Source organism: Salmo salar, chromosome ssa04 (genome assembly GCF_905237065.1).
Source record: "Salmo salar chromosome ssa04, Ssal_v3.1, whole genome shotgun sequence".
In the NCBI taxonomy this organism is placed as follows: Eukaryota; Metazoa; Chordata; class Actinopteri; order Salmoniformes; family Salmonidae; genus Salmo; species Salmo salar.
Genome location: NC_059445.1, coordinates 39,701,448 through 39,718,470, shown reverse-complemented (window position 1 = coordinate 39,718,470; position 17,023 = coordinate 39,701,448). Strand labels below are relative to the sequence as shown.

At 40.8% G+C, this 17,023-nt stretch overlaps 1 protein-coding gene across 3 annotated transcripts in view; it reads right to left on the bottom strand.

Annotated features, from left to right (window-relative positions):
- The window catches only part of LOC106603034 (serine/threonine-protein phosphatase 2B catalytic subunit alpha isoform), a 54,527-nt gene that overhangs the window by 34,488 nt on the left and 3,016 nt on the right, over positions 1–17,023 (bottom strand). Inside the window, exon 1 of one of the 3 annotated variants that reach the window (XM_014196151.2) lies at positions 12,742–12,795. The exons of the other annotated variants lie outside the window; for them this stretch is intronic. The gene's annotated coding sequence lies outside the window, so the exon portion shown is untranslated. Of the gene's footprint in view, positions 1–12,741; positions 12,796–17,023 lie in introns of those variants that run through there. 3 annotated transcript variants of the gene reach the window in all.

Below are 17,023 nucleotides of genomic sequence, written 5' to 3'. Positions count from 1 at the left end.
AGACTGGGAAGAGAAGGAGCCAAGGAGGAAGCCATGTTAGCGGGTATCTGAACAGAGCAGCCAGGGTAGACACTAGGCAGTGTTTGTTTGACCAGTCTACAATACTGATGATGTCCCAAAACCACAACAGGTAAACTCAGTTGAATTAGAGCGGCACGTTGCTCTTCAATTATGCATAGAGGATACATTTGGACATTCACAAAATGGCAGAACTCAGTCATCGGTTCATGTGTCTTTTTGTCACCACCCCATAATGGCTATAGGAGTTGGTTCTATGACCCATCTTCTAGGTGCTATGTTCTAGGTGTTCCTTCAGTGTTCTGTCCCCTACTAAACCATGTAGGGTAGGCTGTCTCCCCCTCCAAACTGTATACTTTAAGTAGCACATTTCAGCCATCTATTTCCTGTCACTTACATTTCGCTGGATTGATTGCTTTCATTTTACTCCGGAGACTCTTTCATACTCTTGCTTGTGCCTGTCATTTTTTTTAAATTATAAACATTGCGACCGTGGAAATGTTAATAATGACCTGTCAAACACATCCTGGTAATGGCTGAAATGGGCTCGATTAAATACATTGTTTTTCCGTTACATCTATCAGAATGCTAAAACTTTGTCGGGGGCGTAACATATTGCCTCGACACTTGCATCACAAGAAAGAGAGAAATTATTTTGTGTTTTAATTTTTTGTGCAAAAAAATTATAATACAGTTGAAATGTTTCCAAATTAGATGCGCTGAAATGAAAGCAACCTCCCAAAATGAACACTTGGATTATAGTGATATTATGTGTGGTTTTACAAACAATGTAAAGTATGTATAGATAGGTGTAATCTGGAGCCAAGTTTGTTGATTTTTAATCCGAGGGTATCCTGCTATTGACACACTTGTTGAATAATGCAACAGAACATGACAACAACAGTAATTAATGCAGCAGTCTAGACAGAGCAGGTGAAGGCAGGTTGTCCTGTTAATATCTTCCCGGTGTGAAATAGTTCCCAATTGTTCTGATTGTGACGTCATGTTGTAAACATTTTCACGCGCGTTTGTGTGGATGGCTGAGCTCGTGCAGATGTTTTTCCTCACATCCCCTCGCCCTTGCTAGCTAACTAGCTGTAAACTGGTCTTAATGGCTTGTTCTCAGAAGTGTGCAATTTGAACCTGTTTGTTTAGCTAACAAACATTTTATGTATGTATGTATGTATGTATATATATATATATAGTCGTTTGCAATCACAAAATTGCGTGCCCACAGAACAATTTTTCTAGGTCGAAGGAGGGTGTGAGAGAAACATCCGCACGAGCTCAGCCATCCCACATAAAGAGCTGCGCATCCAATTATTGAACTGGGAACATATTCATGCTGGGAGAAATGTTACAGCATGACGTCACAATCAGAACGATCAGAACGACTGGGAACATATTCATGCTGGGAGAAATGTTACAGCATGACGTCACAATCAGAACGATCAGAACGACTGGGAACATATTCATGCTGGGAGAAATGTTACAGCATGACGTCACAATCAGAACGATCAGAACGACTGGGAACATATTCACGCTGGGAGAAATGTTACAGCATGACGTCACAATCAGAACGACTGGGAACATATTCACGCTGGGAGAAATGTTACAGCATGACGTCACAATCTGAACGATCAGAACGACTGGGAACATATTCACGCTGGGAGAAATGTTACAGCATGACGTCACAATCTGAACAATCAGAACGACTGGGAACATATTCACGCTGGGAGAAATGTTACAGCATGACGTCACAATCAGAACGATCAGAACGACTGGGAACATATTCATGCTGGGAGAAATGTTACAGCATGACGTCACAATCTGAACGATCAGAACGACTGGGAACATATTCACGCTGGGAGAAATGTTACAGCATGACTAAACAATCAGAACGACTGGGAACATATTCATGCTGGGAGAAATGTTACAGCATGACGTCACAATCAGAACGATCAGAACGACTGGGAACATATTCACGCTGGGAGAAATGTTACAGCATGACGTCACAATCAGAACGATCAGAACGACTGGGAACATATTCATGCTGGGAGAAATGTTACAGCATGACGTCACAATCTGAACGACTGGGAACATATTCACGCTGGGAGAAATGTTACAGCATGACGTCACAATCTGAACGACTGGGAACATATTCACGCTGGGAGAAATGTTACAGCATGACGTCACAATCAGAACGATCAGAACGACTGGGAACATATTCATGCTGGGAGAAATGTTACAGCATGACGTAACAATCAGAACGATCAGAACGACTGGGAACATATTCACGCTGGGAGAAATGTTACAGCATGACGTCACAATCAGAACGATCAGAACGACTGGGAACATATTCACGCTGGGAGAAATGTTACAGCATGACGTCACAATCAGAACGATCAGAACGACTGGGAACATATTCACGCTGGGAGAAATGTTACAGCATGACGTCACAATCAGAACGACTGGGAACATATTCACGCTGGGAGAAATGTTACAGCATGACGTCACAATCAGAACGACTGGGAACATATTCACGCTGGGAAGATTGTTTACATGACACAGGTAGGCCTAGATCAATGGACACCAACCTTTTCTGAGTCAAGATGACTTTCAAAATGCAAGCGATATCTACTGTTCAGATTTTTTTTTTTTACATGACTTAAAATATAAGCATTATGCAACATGAATCTATTAAAAACAGTACTGTGGTAATGAGGTAAGTGCATTATCACCACATATTGGCTGTGCTTGAATTGCCCTGCCAATGCTTTGTTGTTAAATCTCAGACCATTTCAAAATATACAGTACCAGTCAAAAGTCTGGACACACCTACTCATTCCAAGGTTTTTTCTTTATTTTTTACTATCTTCTACATTGTAGAATAATAGTGAAGGTATCAAAACTATGAAATAACATATGGAATCCCACTGCTGGCTTGCTTCTGAAGCTAAGCAGGGTTGGTCCTGGTCGGTCCCTCAATGGGAGACCAGATGCTGCTGGAAGTGGTGTTGGATGGCCAGTAGGAGGGACCCTTTCCTCTGGTCTAAAAAAAATATCCCAATACCCCTGGGAAATGGTTGGGGACATTGCCCTGTGTAGGGTGCTGTCTTTTGGATGGGAATTTAAATGGGTGTCCTGACTCTGTGGTCATGGCACTTATTGTAAGAGTAGGGGTGTTAACCCTGGTGTCCTGGCTAAATTCCCAAGCTGGCCCTCATACTGTCACCTAATCATCCCCAGTTTACAATTGGCTCATTCATCCTCTCCCCTCTAGCTATTCCCCAGGTTGTTGCTGTAAATGAGAAATTGTTCTCAGTCAACTTACCTGGTAAAATAAGGGTTAAATAAATGTAGTAACCAAAAAATATATTTGAGATTCTTCAAAGTAGACACCCTTTGCCTTGATGACAGCTTTGCACACTCTTGACATTCTCTAAACCAGCTTCATCAGGTAGACACCTGGAATGCATTTAAATTAACAGGTGTGCCTTCTTAATTTGTGGAATTTCTTTCCTTCTTCATTTGTTTGAGCCAAGCAGTTGTGTTGTGACAAGGCAGGGGTGGTATACAGAAGAAAGCCCTATTTGGTAAAAGACAAGTCCATATTATGGCAAGAACAGCTCAAATAAGCAAAGAGAAACGACAGTCCATCATTACTTTAAGATATGAAGGTCAGTCAATCAGGACAATTTCAAGAACTTTGAAAGTTTCTTCAAGTGGAGTCGCAAAAACCATCAAGCGCTGTGATGAAACTGGCTCTCGTGAGGACCGCCACAGGAAAGGAAGACACAGAGTTACCTCTGCTGCAGAGGATGAGTTATTCGAGTTACCAGCCTCAGAAATTGCAGCCCAAATAAATGCTTCACAGAGTTCAAGTAACAGACACATCTCAACATCAACTGTTCAGAGGAGACTGAGTGAATCAGGCCTTCATGGTCGAATTGCTGCAGAGAAACCACTACTAAAAGACACCAATAAGAAGATGCTTGGGCCAAGAAGCACGAGCAATGGACATTAGATCGGTGGAAATCTGTCCTTTGGTCTGATGAGTCCAAATTTGAGATTTTTGGTTCCAACCTCTGTGTCTTTGGGAGACGCAGAGTAGGGGAGTGGATGATCTCCGCATGCATGGTTCCCACCGTGAAGCATGGAGGAGGTGTGATGGTGCTTTGCTGGTGACACCGTCTGTGATTTATTTTGAATTCAAGGCACACTTAAGCAGCATGTCTTCCACAGCATTCTGCAGCGATATGCCATCCCATCTGGTTTGCGCTTAGTGGGACTATCATTTGTTTCTCAACAGGACAATGACCCAACACACCTCCAGAATGTGTAAGGGCTATTTGATCAAGGACAGTGATGGAGTGCTACATCAGATGACCTGGCCCCCACAATCGCCCAACCTCAATCCAATTAAGATGGTTTGGGATGAGTTGGACCGCAGAGTGAAGGAAAAGCAGCCAACAAGTGCTCAGCATATGTGGGAACTCCTTCAAGGCTGTTGGAAAAGCATTCTGGGTCAAGCTGGATGAAACAATGCCAATAGTGTGCAAAGCTGTCATCAAGGCAAAGGGTGGCTACTTTGAAGACTCAAGTATTAAATATATTTTGATTTGTTTAACACTTTTTTGGTTACTAGTTTTGATGTCTTCACTATTATACAATGTAGAAAATAAGAAAAACAAAGAAAAACCCTTGAATGAGTAGGTGTGTCAACTTTTGACTGATTATATATATATATATTTATATTTCAATATTTGAGGTAGGCTATATGATCACACCCAGGGGCGGAAATCCCGGGGGGGACGGGGGGGACACGACCCCCCCCATCCTAGGAACAATATGATTTGTCCCCCCCAATATATCACTGAAACATAACTATGTAATTTAAATCATATTAATAATACGCAATGAAAGCAATTGTGCTGATTATAGACACTTAATAGCGTGTTTTTAAGTTTCAAAAGATTGCGACCCCCCCACCCTTTGCCTCACAATGGTTTGATCCACTGCCAGTTCCTTAGTTGGCAAGGTAACAGAGGGGTCGTGTCTACTGTCTGAAAGGCACTCAATGCACGTAACTGACGTGAGGTTAATCCAGTCAATCGCGCACACACACTAGCTGAATATGCAGAGCTAGCGCGCAAATATTAACTATTAAGCTAGCTAGTACCTATTCCATTTATGTGGCGTCGTCAAAGATGGAATCTTTGCTATCGTCAATTTATTCCAAGATCAGCATGCAGATGATGTAAATTAGTGCTTCAAAGTCCCTGTGATAAGGTTAGCGATAAACTGAAGTCCAAACTGAACAGAACTACACTCTCTTCTACCATTGTCTTAAATATATTTAATGGTCTCGTTGCAAAAGCTAAATTGTCGCAAGGGAACTTTTATTTATTTATTCTATTTCACCCGGGTAGCAAAGATTATAGCAAACACCACTGAAACTGAATTGGTGCTCACTAGCTTTGCAAATTCAGCTATTGTTGGAAGCCAGCCAATATGAAACAAACTATTAAAATTACAAAAGGTTGCAGCATATGTTGTGTAAATGGTGAACTCATACAGCTGTCAACTCTTGTCATTTTAATCCGTTTCACATTTGCTAGCTACCTTTTAGATCGAAGCCCAAATAGAATGATTGAAGATGATAGAAGCCCATCTCCTACTGTAAATAACCTACACACTGTGTGTGTGTGTAGCCAGCCAGCCAGGTAGAAAAATGGCAGAAAAATAAAAGACGGACATCAGAGTATTTTTCAATACACCAAAACGCATAGTAAGAACCCTAGTAGCCTAATATCTCAAAGACTAGTTGATAAAATGTTCATAAGAAAGAAATTAAATTCTAATGGAAATGTTTCACAATGATGTCATTAGGCAGAGCAGGCAACAGATGGCACACAGACAGCAGAGTTGGGGACAGATATGCAGGGACAGACTGGCAGAGACAGGGAGTCTCAGGTAAGTTTGTTGAGTCTTTGTTTGGCAACATTATGAAAGGTTCTCAATTTTTTTGACTTGTAAAATAGGAACATAATTGGAAAATGCCATGGATACCCCCACTCTCAACTTTAACAAATCTTAGTTCAGTCACCAGTTTAAGGCAATGGTATTGCTGTTGTGATTAGTTGTGTAGTTTTGGGTACCGGTAGTTAGGAGTACGGCAAACACCTTATTTCTTTGGTTCCTCAATATACATTTACCATATTACAATGTAGGCTATGTGTTACAGCACTACTTTTGGTGTCCCCCTCAGGAATTGCTCTTGAGAAAATTTCATGTAATTGTCCCCTCCAAAGTTGATATCAGATTTTCGCCCCTGATCACACCAGTTGCTGTATTACTTGTCGGGCACAGCTGAGTGAGAAGAAATGTTAATAATTTGCTTTTTTTTAATCTGACTGGGCTGATGGAGTCTGCATCTGATGGTCAGTCTCAGCGGAGGGAGAGGGCAGCAATAGTGTGCAACTGCAGCCTGCAATTCGGGGTGTTCCTGCATGCATCCCATTGGTTCCTTCATGAACCCCCCCCGAGCATCCCATTGGTTCCTGCATGAGTTCTTTCGATCCCGCCTGCTGGAGTCCTCCTTGCTACCTAGCGGGACACCCGCCCTTACCGTCATTAATAGAAGTGTGGGAAAACAGTGCCCGACAGCTAGCTAAAAAACAGTACTGGTGAACAGCTAGCCAAGTACTGTTGTCGCCCCCGCTCCTTCTTCTGCGGGTTTAATCGGTGACTGGCATCCAACATTATTGTGCATTAACGCCACCTACTGTACTGGAGCACCACTGCCTCCTGCCTGTCCTAGTTTAAAAAGTCACCAATAGAAGTATAAAGGGGGTTTACCGGAGATGCAGGAATACCCACATGCAGGAACGCCGCCGAATTGCAGGCCCCAATTGTCCTCTTCGAGGGGAGCAGACTGAGGGTCTGCCTCAACGTCCCTCTGCTCTCCCTTTCCTCCACTGACACTGACCAAAAAGGGCCACCGTCTTCAAGCTGATGGCGAAACTCAAGTCGCACCGCAATTTCTGCCTCGTGCACAAATTCATGTTGTTACTCATATGACCAGAGAATGTCACACCCTGATCTGTTTCACCTGTGTTGTGATTGTCTCCAACCCCCAACAGGTGTCTCCCATTACCTCGCATAGTTATAGCTGTGTTTTCTGTCTTGTCCCGCCAAGTTCTAACAGCATGATCCCGTGTTTCCTGTGCTTTAGTTTTTTCTAGTCTTCCCAGTTCTGACCTTTCTGCCTGTCCTGATCCTGCCTGCCCTGATCCTGCCTGCCTCTGATTTGGATTACGACTCTTTGCCTGTCTTGACCTACCGATTGCCTGCCCCTTGTACTGTAATAAACTCTGACACTCATATTATCCACCTCCTGTGTCTGCATCTGGGTCTTAGCCTGAGCCTAGACAAAGTGAAATATTCCACAATATAAAAAAAAAGACCCAATAATAACAAGGCAAACCTATCCATACACTTTCCTACTCATTCGGTGCAACTTCACTGCTGGTTGTAGTATGAGTGGAAGTAGGTAGAATACACATTTTATGGTAGCTCTTTGCTGTATTCGTTAACAGTCTCTTCTTAGTTGTGGTTTTAAAAGTTTTGAAATCTCAGTCTCAATTGTGCTGTAGCTTTCTTTTACGCCTGCTACGTTACTGCAGGCACGGATGAGCCATCCGATTGTCCATTGGTAGGCCTACAGTGCATTTGATTTGCTCCCGGGCACATGCACACTGACGTCGGTCGCCAAGCTGTATGGCGTTTCCTCTGACACATTGGTGCGGCTGGCTCCCGGGTTAAGCGAGCAGTGTGTCAAGAAGCAGTGCGGCTTGGCGGGGTCGTGTTGACTCTCGACCTTCGCCTCTCCCGAGTCCGTACGGCAGTTGCAGTGATGGGACAAGACTAACTACCAATTGAATATCACGAAATTGGGGAGAAAAAGGGGTGAAAAATAAAATGTTTAAAAAAAAAACATTAAATGGTTCAAAATGGGAACACGTCGCCTACCCGGTGTGTACAGGGCAGCTGAATCGGGTGCACCTACCCATTTTTGGTGTTTGCAGCCATGTTCCACCCCTTTACGTTAATGAATTCATACAGTATATGCAAATACACACCGTATATTTATGCAAATTAGGAACATATCATTTATTTTATTTTAATTGAATACCTAAATTCCCACCAAAATCCCTGAACTCCATTATTTGTACGTGCCAGTAAAATGTTTTATGTGCCATAATTCAGTCAATATCTGATGGATAAAACAAAATAAACTTGTTGATGACTGTTTCTACTGTAAGAGCGCTCATGCGTGTGTGCAATCATGTGCGAGTGTCTCTCTCCTCCACCCCCCCCTTACTCTATCCTTTAGATTTGTCCTCTCCACTACACTACACTACTCTTCCTGACTCCATCTCCCTCCTCTACCCCCTCATAGCTAGACCTCAGGGAAGTTTCATTATGTAAGAGGCCTGTGTGCAGTAAAACACTGCTGCAAACCGATCCTTAAATAATTCACCCAAACTGCTAAATAAAGCTTGTGAGTATCATGCATGCAGATAGCCTTCAGAGGGGGCAAGCTGGGCGCAGGGTATCACACCATCAAGATACACCATGTCCACACATCTCAGGGGGTGGGCTCTACGCTGTCTGGCCAATGAGCCACCATGTCACTGATATTATTCTCAAAAAACAAAAAGCACACACTTATATAGCATCCATCACAGTAATAAAACACAAACGCTTATGAGAACAGGACACGTCAAAAAAAAAAAAAAAAAATTGCTTCCACAGAAAACAATTCAACAAAGAGTGACACATTTCCATGGATACAGACACCTAGCAGAATCATACCAACATTATACGACATCTAAAAGTGAAACTCATTTCTCAAGCATAGGTATAGCAGAATGGTGAAAGGCCTCTTCTCCCACAGACCCTTACACGTGAACCCGATCTGACCCATAACACACTACTTTCACAAACAGTGGGAACACAAACACCCAACAACTAGCTGTGCATTTTCACACTGAATGTCAGGAATCTGATTGTGGGTGTAGAGAAACGGATCAGAAACGGCTGAATGTTTATTGTAAATATGGATGTCCAAAGGATGGTCACCATTTTTAGAAAGATCTCTATCCAGCCTGAGCTTTGGGGGAGAAAAACGGAGCGACTGCATATGTCATAATCATATTTCAGAAGAGAGATTCCCCCTGTGTGCTTACTGACTGGCTGTCTAAATCCAGAAGTGCCTGTACTGATATGTCAGCCCTTTCCATGATTGTCTCCGTTTTGTTCTGAAAATAAATCTGCTATTGTCAGGGTTCCCTCTCTCAGACAAAAGGCATTCGATCCACAGTGATTTACCGAGCCCCACCAGAACTAACACCTATAGTGTCCTAGAATCTAAGACAAAGTAGGCCGCTCTGAGCCTAGCTTGTTCACAGTCTCCAGAGATGCCCTGACATGTGACCAGGCCAAGTGGCAGACACAGTCTCCACTCCTCCAATAGCCAGTTCATGTCCTGGTCACAATAACCCTACTCATAGGCATCACTAATATCCTCATTCCTCTATACCAAGACTAAAATCACCATGATCCCTGGTGGCCACCCATCCTCCTACACAGAGAAGGTACAGTAGTCCAGCTGTGTGACAGAAGAACAGCACCTAGGACAGCTTTTTCAATGAACCCTCTTCCCTCTCTGTTACATTTCCTGTGTGGGCCAATCATGTATCACAGTGCTGAAGAGTGCGGTCAATACACACTCCCGAGACCCTACTTGTAAATAGAGGGCTCTTCTTGAACCAGTAAAACAGTACTCATGCCACTGTGAATGTAGCACATGCCATTCTGACGCTATCTTGTTACGTGGGAGGATGTAGCAAGTGGACATATGATAGTATCCATCACTGAGTACCAGAGGGAAATTATGTGACAACATCAGAGGTTAACATCTTACCACCTGATATATAACTGTAAGAGAACATAAGAGTAAGTGTGACATTGTAAAAATAAGAGCTGAGTAAAATCAAACAGGAAAACAAACGCTTAAACACAGGCGAGTCATTTATAGGCCAGTATGTTTAGCTATGTGCTAAGCTTTGCTTCGGGGCAATTCCATGTTAACTGAATGACGCAGACTCCCATTTTTCATGTTAACACTCTGCCAAACAAAAACCATTGGTTGCAAAGTTAAACAAACCATACAACTCTATGCACAAGGACTACTTTGAACAATTTCCCCTGGAAAATGTTAAAACACATTTACTAGAAGAACCTGCAGATGTAAGGTTTGATAATGGAATGACAATCAAATTTCCCTCCGATTTTTATGCGGCTGTGTTTTTCAAAAACTCTTGTTAAATATCTACTCCGAATTAAGATTCCAAGATGTCAGTAGAAATAATGGGGTGTCAGCTATGACATCTTGACTTTAAAAAAATTGTTTTGGTTATTGTACTACAATAAGTGTTTGGATATTATTTTTACACACTGGCTATTATTCTGATGAGCTCTGCACACAAACAAGACCAGATCAAATCAAGATTGAGTTGGTCCGGAGTGGTCCAAATCTTTACCAATCATAGACATCTATGTTTCACAAGTTTGGACATCACAGTACAGTATACAGTAGATACAGTACAATAGAGTACAGTTCAGTACAGTATAAAATACAGTAAAGTACAATACAGTCAATTATACTGTACTCTACTCTGGTGTGAAAACAGCACCCTTCACTCTATCCCTGATGCAGTGAAAATAATGAAAATAAAACAATGAAGTAAGCTTTCCTTTATTTGTACTATTTTCTACATTGTAGAATAATAGTGAAGACATCAATACTATGAAATAACACATATGGAATCAGGAAGTAACCAAAAAGTGTTAAACAAATCAAAATAAATGTTATACTTTAGATTCTTAAAAGTAGCCACCATTTGCCTTGATGACAGCTTTGCACACTCTTGGAATTCTTTTCCAACAGTCTTGAAGGAGTTCCCACATATGCTGAGCACTTGTTGGCTGCTTTTCCTTCACTCTGCGGTCCAACTCATCCCAAACCATGTTAATTGGGTTGAGGTCGGGCGATTGTGGATGCCAGGTCATCTGATGCAGCACTCCTTCACTTTCCTTCTTGGTCAAATAGCCCTTACACAGTCTGGAGGTCTGTTTTAGGTCATTGTCCTGTTGAGAAACAAATGATAGTCCCACTAAGCGCAAACCAGATGGGATGGCGTATCGCTGCAGAATGCTGTGGTAGCCATGCTGGTTAAGTGTGACTTGAATTCTAAATAAATCACTGACAGTGTTACCAGCAAAGCACCCCCACACCATCACACCTCCTCCTCCATGCTTTACGATGGGAACCACACGTGGAGATCATCCGTTCCCCTACTCTGCGTCTCACAAAGACCCGGCGGTTGGAACCAAAAATCCCACATTTGGACTCATCAGACCAAAGGACAGATTTCCATGAGTCTATTGTTCCATGCGCATGTTTCTTGGCCCAAGCAAGTCTCTTCTTATTGGTGTCCTTTAGTAGTTGTTTATTTGCACCAATTCGACCATGAAGGCCTAATTTACACAGTCTCCACTGAACAGTTGATGTTGAGATGTGTCTGTTACTTGACATTTTCCTGATTGACTGAAGGTCAGTCAGTCAGGGAAATTAATGATGGACTGTCATTTCTCTTTGCTTATTTGAGCTGTTCTTGCCATAATATGGACTTGGTCTTTTACCACCCCTACCTTGTCACAACAACTGATTGGCTCAAATGCATTAAGGAAATAAATTCCACTATTTAACAGGGCATACCTGTTAATTGAAATGCATTGCAGGTGACTACCTCATGAAGCTGGTTGAGAGAATGCCAAGAGTGTGCAAAACAGTCATCAAGGCAAAGGGTGGCTACTTTGAAGAATCTCAAATATAAAATTATTAGGTGTGGCCAAACTTTTGACTGGTACTGTATTTGCCACAGCTGTAGCTTTGTAGGGTATTAGGAGCTCTAAACAAGCACCAAGTAGTACCACAATTCATCAATCTTCAGAAACCTCAAAAGAGATGTTTTTGTGAGCAGCATGAAGATATTACTCAAATTGATTAATCGGTTAATGAATTTCTAGTGCTATGAGATTGCTGCATTTACCAGTCCTGCCAGGGATGGCACAGGCATTGATCTGGCTGTGGTCATCCTGAAATCCCTTCACATTCAATACACAGTTGCAGTGGTTCATCCAGCATATCCCTCCTCCCTTACAATGCAACAGACCCACGGAAGACAGGATGTTCCTTGGAGAGAATTGTGCTCTACATTAACAACTACAGTCAACTTTGAGTGAACCCATTCCACTGTCAAAACCCTTCGTCCTCTCTGCAGAAACGCTCACTCGTTGAGATGCAGCACAGAAAACACACATCGGTCTGCTGTCTCTATTGTCACCTGTTCAAAGCAGTCTCTTTCCAAAACTATGTAGCTATGCCCTCTCAGAATGGAATTGAGTATTAAGGGATCTGTCCTTGCAATGCTTGCTGACTTACTATCCTGCAGCACATTCTTTTGCTAACTCGTTACGACTTAAATATGCTCTGCTTCTAAAGCGATTATTAAATTCTCCTATTGGCAATAGCCCCAAAAAGATTAAACATAAGACAAATAAATGATGTCTTCAATGGAAATGGTTACTTACTGAACTAACAAGTGCGTTAGTATGCAGGAATACATTACAAGAAGACAGCCTATGCATATTCACCCCCCAAAAGTTGATACATCCAATACCAGTCATATATGTGTCACACCCTGATCTGTTTCACCTGTCCTCGTTGTTGTCTCCACGCCCTCCAGGTGTAGCTTGTTTTCCCCAGTGTATTTATCCCTGTGTTTCCTGTCTCTCTGTGCCAGTTCGTCTTGTATGTTCCAAGTCAGCCAGCCAGCGGTTTTCCCGGTCGCATGCTTGTTGCTATTCTCCTTTTTCTGGTCTTCCTGGTTTTGACCCTTGCCTGTTTCTGGACTCTGTACCTGCTTGCCTGACCAGTCTGCCTGCCTTAACCATGAGCCTGTACCTTCTGGACTCTGATCTGGTTTTGACCTTTTGCCTGTCCACGACCATTCTCTTGCCTACTCCTCCTTTTGGATTAATAAACATTGTAAGACTCCAACCATCTGGGTCTCACTTTGTGTCATGATATGACATTTTTTCCCAAGTACCTTTAGGCAATATTAATGTGTGGGAGTGATCTAAACTGTATAGGCCTGAGCCTGTATGTGACATATTATAGGCTCCATCTGTGTTTTTGTAGCTTTGACCTATTGGATGTGGGGATGGTCCCACCATAGCATCATCAAATCATGTTGCCCTGCCCATCGTAGTACTGTAGGTGCACTGGGACAATTTGAAGAGCCGCTCATTCTGAAACAAATCGCAACACTACGCCTACCAATACTGCATGAGAAGAGCAAGCCGAGACGAGATCCAAGACTGGAAATTATTCCCATGTTGTATAGGCCTATCAGTTTATATCAGAGGAGGCTGGTGGGAGAAGCTATAGGAGGACGGGCTCATTGTCATGGCTGGAATGTAATTTATGGAACTGAGTCAAACGTGGTTTCAATATGTTTGCTACAGTTCTAGTTAATCCATTACAGCCATTACAATGAGCCTGTCCTCCTATAGCTCCTCCCACCAGCCTCCTCTGGTTTATATGTACTCTTGGTTAACCTTGGTTACATGAACTAAAGTCTCATGTAATTGGTCAGCTGCTTAAGGTCTGGGTTGTACCATAGAGGCACAGAATTAAGTTAGAGGAAAAATAAATGGAGGTACTTATTCAAGAAAGATCCAGTGTAATATATTATAAAAATAAAGCGAACTGGATGGAATATGGGGAAAAATGCACCAAATTCTTTTCCAATATAGAAATGCTACCACAAATGTGATAACTTGTTACAAATGATGGCGTCACGCATGATTCACCGAATGATATTTTGAAAGAGGAAGTAAAGTACTTTAAGAATGTTTTCGTTTCCATCTCCACTAACTGAAAGTAATTGTATGGATTTTTTTCCTCCTAATAATAATGTAAAATTAACATCTGTACAGAAAGACTCATGTGAAGGTCAAATTACAGAGGAACTTCTTGATGCAATTAAAGCCTTTAAGGCTGGGAAAACGTCAGGGCTGGATGGCATACCAGTGGAAGTATACAAAACTTTTTTTGATATACTCAGAGGACCATTATTAGCATGTTTTAACCACTCCTATATAAATGGTAGATTATCAGACACGCAACAAGGTCCAATATCATTATTACTGAAACAGGACCCAAGTGGTGTATATATAAAGATCCAGTCCATTTAGAAAATTGGAGACCTCTTACACTTCAGTGTTGTGATGCAAAAATCCTAGCAAAATGCTTGGTGCATAGAATTAAAGTATTGTCAGATATTATTCATCCTAATCAGACAGGTTTTTTACATAGACGGTACATTGGAGATAATATAAGACAAGTACTGGAAACAATAGAATACTATGAAATATCGGGGACACCAGGCCTGGTTTTCATAGCTGATTTTGAAAAGGCTTTTGAAAAAGTACAACTGGAGTTTATATATAAATGCCTAGAATATTTCAATTTTGGAGAATCTCTTATAAAATGGGTTAAAGTTATGTATAGTAACCCTAGGTGTAAAATAGTAAATAATGGCTACATCTCAAAGTTTTAAACTATCTAGAGGAGTAAAACAAGGTTGTCCACTATCGGCATATTTATTTATTATTGCCATTGAAATGTTAGCTGTTAAGATTAGATCAGAAAATAATATTAAGGGATTAGAAATCCGTGGCTTAAAAACTAAAGTGTCATTGTACGCTGATGATTCATGTTTTCTTTTAAAACCACAATTAGAGGATCTAGATACTTTTGCTATCCTCTCTGGATTAAAACCAAATTATGATAAGTGTATTATGTATTGGATCACAAAAAAATGCACATTTTACATTACCGTGTAGTTTACCAATTAAATGGTCTGACGGAGATGTGGACATACTCGGTATACAAATCGCAAAAGAAAGAAATGATCTCACTCCAATACATTTTTATAGAAAGTTAGCAAAATAGATAAGATCTTGCTACCATGGAAAGGAAAATACCTGTATATTTGTGGAAAAATCACCCTGATTAACTCTTTAGTCATATCACAGTTTACCTATTTGCTTATTGTTTTGCCTACACCTAGTGACCTGCTATTTTTAAATTATATGAACAAAAAATATTGAATTTTATTTGGAATGGCAAGCCAGACGAAATTAAAAGGGCCTATTTATATAACGAATATGAATTCAGAGGGTAGAAATTATTAAATATTAAAGCATTAGACTTCTCACTAAAGGCATCAGTCATACAAAAGTTATACTTAAATCAAAATGGGTTCTCTAGTAAATTGGTAAGAATGTCTCATCCTATGTTCAAGAATGGCCTTTTTCCCTTTATTCAGATTACACATGCTCACTTTTGGTTGTTTTGAAAAGGAAATCATCTCAAATATCGTTATTTTTTAAACAAGCCTTAGAAAGTTGGTTGCAATTTCAGTTTAATCCACCTGAAAAGACAGAACAAATAATACAACAAATATTGTGGTTAAACTCAAATATATTAATTGATTAAAAAAAACATATTTTTCGAAGAAATGTTTAAACAAGGTATTTTTGTGAATGATATCATAAATAGGACAGGTGGAGTGATGTCACACATGCAGCTAACACAGACATATGGAAATGTCTGCTCTACCCAAAATTACAACCAACTAATTGCAGCAATACCACAAAAATGGAAGAGGCAAGTAGAAAGGGAAAAAAGTAAGGAACTTGTATGTCGGCCCTGTATTAAAGAACATAAATGGTTAAAGAAGGTGTGATAAATAAAAACATATACCAATTTCATTTAAGGACCAAAAACCTGACAGCTGTGCCATATAAATTGCAAAATAGTTGGGAAGAGATTTTCGATGCACCCATTCCATGGCACATGGTTTATGAATTGATACGCAAAACAACGCCGGATTCAAAACTTCACAACCAATAGAATGTTATATATATGGGGGATACAATCTTCCCAGCTCTGCAGATTCTGCTGTGAGGAGGCAGAGTCATTAGATCATTTATTTTGGTATTGTCCATATGTAGCTCGTTTTTGGTCACAGGTCCAGGAATGGCTGAAGAATTGCAACATTTTCCTAGAACTAATGCTGCAGATAGCAATACTGGGCGATTTGAAAAGCCATAGTCAATCAATCAAAATTATAATTATTATTTTAGCAAAAATGTTTATTTTTAATTTACAATCTGTAGAAGCTATGAGAATAGAAAGGTTCAGTACTTTTGTCAATCATCACAGCACAATTGAAAAATATATGGCAAATAGAAATCCAAAATGGATGGTGTTGAGAGATAGATGGGAGGGGTTGAATGGAGCTGAAGGGTGGGACTAATATCAAGATAACCAGTGTAAAACATACAGGGTCTGTAAAATGTATATAGGTTCAGATATTTTGTGAAATAGCACAGTTACAAATAGAAATCAAACTGGATGGATATCAGAAATAGAGGAAGGACTAAAAACAAACAAAATATAACAATTGTAAAATAGATTGTGTCTGTAAAATGTGTATAAGATGTATATACTGAAGGTAGAAGCCTAAGTGGTATTGTTTATTAGTTTACTCCAATTGTTGGAGGGGTGGTAGGGTTTGCGGGGAATAATAAAGGTATATTCTAAAAAAGTATGTATGTGTCACACCCTGGCCATAGAGAGGGTTTTGTTCTCTATTTTGGTTAGGCCAGGGAGTGACTGGGGTGGGCGTTCTATGTTCCTTTTTCTATGTTTTTGTATTTCTTTGTTTCTTTGTTTTGTTCTCTATTTTGGTGAGTTTCATATTTATTAAACATGTGGAACTCTTAAGTACGCTGCGCCTTG